Below are 4424 nucleotides of genomic sequence, written 5' to 3' on the forward strand. Positions count from 1 at the left end.
CATGGTCCACCATAATGGTAAGAATAGAATAGTCTTCAACTGTTCTTTCTCCTTCAAGGGAATCAGCTTGAATGATCACCTCTTACCTGGACCTGTGCTGAGTGCTACCCTACTCGGTGTTCTAATTCATTTCTGTGAACCTCCCTTTGCTATTAGTTCGGATATAAAGAGCATGTTTCATCAAGTCCGCCTCCTCCCAGAGGACCAGCCACTCTTGCGATTCCTTTGGAGAGACGAGGAGGAATGATCCCCCAGATATCTACCAGTGGCAGGTCCTGCCTTTCGGCACTACATCAAGTCCCTGCTGTGCCACATTTGCTCTCCAGAAACATGTGACCAATCACACAGGACCTGGAGACCAATTGCGCACATCAGTAGAACAATGCTTCTATGTGGACAACCGTCTGCAAAGTCTATGTACTGCTGAAGAAGCAAGACAACTGGTGGATGATTGTGAGCAGGATCGCTCAGGTGGAAGGTAAGAGACAGAAGGGTTCGGGGTTGGGCAAAAATAATAGCGTTTATTCCATACGAAACATGCAATGAAAGACAGCTCCCCGGCACTTCCAGGACGGGCAAGGCCAGGACGGGGTGTGTCGGCTTCCCAGGACCCAGCCTACTGCAAGACAGACCAGAACCAGGTTACCAACATGCTTTATATTAACTGACTGATTACCTGATTCCGATCAGCTGTCTGGTCTCCGGCCGAGCCACTCCCCTCACCCCAGCAGCCGGCGCTCTAACCACACCCGGCTGCCACATAGATCTTCTCCATCTCCTTGCTAAAGGTGGTTTCGACCTGCGACAATGGGCCAGCAACTACCCAAGCATAATCAGCCACCTGCCCCCTGAGTCCAGGTCAGAAAGCAGTGAACTCTGGTTCAACCAAGATACAGCTGACCCAGAGGAGCGCACCCTCAGACTCATATGGTACTGTCAGTCAGACACCATCAGCTTCAAGCATGGCCAGTTGGAGATTGACACGCAGCCCACGATGCGACGCATTTACAGGATCCTCACCAAGCAGCACGACCCACTTGGCTTCATTGTGCCCTTTACCACTAGGGCCAAGATCTTGGTTCAGAGACTCTGGGATCGTAAACGGGAATGGGATGACCCAGACTTACCCCATGATCTCCTGCAAGTATGGTTTTCCTGGGTGGAGGAACTCCCACAGCTGTCCCGAATTACACTGCCCAGATACTACACCACCGGAGAACTGGATCTGACTACCTGCGATCGGAGCATCCATGTCTTCTGCGATGCGTCTGAAAAGGCATATGGCTCTGTAGCGTATCTTCGCACCCAGGATGACAGTGGACACACCCAAGTCCCCTTCATTGTAGCCCGATCAAGAGTGGCCCCCAAACGGCAACTATCTATTCCCCGACTGGAGCTCGCTGCTGCCTTAACAGGTACTCAACTGGTGTCAGTTCTGAAGAGAGAGTTGACCCTGGATATCCACCAATACACCTACTGGACAGATTCAACGACAGTACTTACCTGGCTGCGTTCTGAATCCTGCAAGTACAAAGTCTTCGTGGGCACTAAGATTGCTGAGATTCAGGAATTGACAGATGCTGAAACCTGGCGCCATGTCGACTCACAGAGAAATCCAGCGATGATATCACAAGGGGAAGACCCTGTCACAGCTGGCAGAATGTACCCGTTGGTTTCAAGGCCGAGACTTCCTTTGGCAGCCAGAGACTTCTTGGCCCGCGCTGTCTTCCGGAACTACCGCAGATGTCCCAGGGGAGCTGCGGAGACAAACCTTTTGCGGCACCACAACTCTTGACAGTGGTCCACCCCAACTTGACATCAGTCAATACAACACATTCCAGGAACTCCTTGAAGCTGTAGCCCGCTCACTTCAAGGGGCAGCTTCGGAAACTGATAGTTTGTCAGCAGATGACTTAAAGAAGGCTGAGCTGGATATTCTTCGACAAGCCCAGATTGAAAGTTTCCCAGATGACATGCCACAGCTGCAATCTGGGAATCCTGTCCCATCGAACAGTAAGCTAGCCACACTAGCTCCTGAGCTCGACACCAACACTCAGCTTATCCATGTTGGAGGTCGTCTGCGTAGGGGTGATCAGCTAAGTCAAGAACATTAAGCCCTACGACCAAGATCTGCACCACCCTGGCCTAGAGAGAGTATTTGCGGAGATCCGGCGGCGCTTTTGGATCTTGAGAGGCAGGCAGGCAATTCGGAAGTTCCAACACAGTTGTCCTGAATGTCGCAAGTGGCGCGGAAAACCTGACATCCCAAGGATGGCCGATTTGCCCCCCTCTACTCTGAGGCTCTACAAGCCGGCATTTTACTCAGCCAGAATAGACTGTTTTGGTCCTTTTCAAATCAGTGTCGGGAGGCGCAATGAAAAGCGCTGGGGCATCTTGTACAAGTACCTTACCACCAAGGCAGTCTACATAAATCTACTAGCAAGCATCGACTCTGACTCTTTCCTCATGTCACTCCGTTGTTTCGTGTCCAGGAGAGGAAAGGCCCACGAGATTCTCTGTGACAGAGGAACCAATTTCAGGGGTGGCGACAATGAAATGAGAATGAATTCTCACACATTGCTGTGGATGCACCAAATGTTAATGCATGTTTGAAAGCAGTCAGCACACTGGGCATGGCAATCAGATGGTTGTGGTACGTTGAAATGATGTGCTGTATGGTCCAGTCTCCCTCCATTGCTTGCTTTTGTGACATTAAAAACTCTTTTGCAACTTCAAACTCAGCGTCCATTAGAGTAGATTGTAACTGGTCGAGAATATGCTACACAGCTGGAGGGGCATCAATGACCGCTAGGGGGGGCACGGCCCTCGAATGCCCCCCCATAGCGCCGGTACTGCACCCTATAAGTGACTCTACTGAATGAATGTATTATGTAAACTCTTTTTTTTTCATTTATCTTGTAAAGAAGTTCATCTGATTGTTTAGGAATTATTACATTTATATTTTAGTAGGTCTGGTTGATGAAGTGCCACCGTTAGAGCATGTTGTGCTGCCCTCCAGTGGCCAAACATCTATAAACACTGCTTTAAATGGATTTAACTGCTGCACAAGTCATTTCCCCCTCATAGATGATGCAAAGCGGGAAAACAACTACCTATGACGAATAACAAAATGAAAGATAATAATGATCATGTCCAGCCCGAGCCTTTAGCACAGCTTCAGTGATTCTACTTCAGATTCTCCAAGGTTCTTACATTTCTTCAGGAGGAATGACCTCTATTCTTCCAAAAGATATTTCCATTATTCCCAGTATAGGCAAATACAGTCCATGTATTAGATGTTTTAATGATACTAGGTGAAAAGGTCTTTAAAATCTTCCACAGGTGTTGGATATAGTTGAGTTATGGTGAAATGATCTTACATTATATTTCCCTTCACATACAACCACTCAGTGACTTCTCATACTCTGAAGCAGCTGACATGCCACTAAGGTCCTCACTCACCAGGAGGCTGTTTTAGTTGGTAGTACGATTTATTGAGTCTGACAATCTGGAGTGGAAAACCCAAAAGAGAAAGAAAGCTTTTTTTTCACTTAGAAATCCAACTGTATAGGTTCTGGTGGCAGCAGATGGTGTGAAAAATCACTTCCAACTTGTCTTGTATATTTGCTTGAAAAAGAGGGATGGGGACAGGAAGCAATGAGGCTGATGGGAAATGTGTCGCAAATTAACAAGCAGATGCAGGGGGCTGAGGGGGGCTGGACGTCATCCTTTTGCTACAGACTCATGCAATAATAGGGTTTACGTTTTATTGTTGTGTTACTCATTATATCCAGAATTTGTATTTATTGTCGTAAAATCAAACCTACAGCACTTATTCTACACATTAGTGATTACTCATATCAGTATATTTAATGTAGGACTATTTGAAAACACAACATACATGATTATGCTTTTGCTGATTTGTCCTGATATGAATAACATGTTTTAAAGCAACAGAAAATGTATTTCTGGGACCAGGAACTTAAATGCAATGAGTAGGGAATTCAGATGATTAAATCATGTTCATTATAATTTTCTGATACAAATACAGATCTCAAATAAATTCAGTAAGGGAATATGTTTATTTTTCATTCTTTTTTTGATTTCTCACTCCTATAGCTAGTCCTTGACATACATTACAATTCATATATGTTTTGAATGCTTTTTTTCTTATCAATGTCTTTACTGTAAGGGCTAGGGATCTCAAGATGAGTATAAATATGCCCAACAAGTTTAATGGCTAAGGATAGATCCACCATTAAGCAGAGGGGAAATGCCCAGTGTTATATGAATACAGGACGGTATGTGGCCATATAACACTTCAACGCCCTCAAGAGGAGGAGGGCAGCATTTACAGTATTGTGGCTGAAAATAGTTAAGTTTCGGTTTCCAATCATCAGAAATGATACAGAGCCCTCCGACTG

This window comes from Eleginops maclovinus, chromosome 17 (genome assembly GCF_036324505.1).
Source record: "Eleginops maclovinus isolate JMC-PN-2008 ecotype Puerto Natales chromosome 17, JC_Emac_rtc_rv5, whole genome shotgun sequence".
In the NCBI taxonomy this organism is placed as follows: Eukaryota; Metazoa; Chordata; class Actinopteri; order Perciformes; family Eleginopidae; genus Eleginops; species Eleginops maclovinus.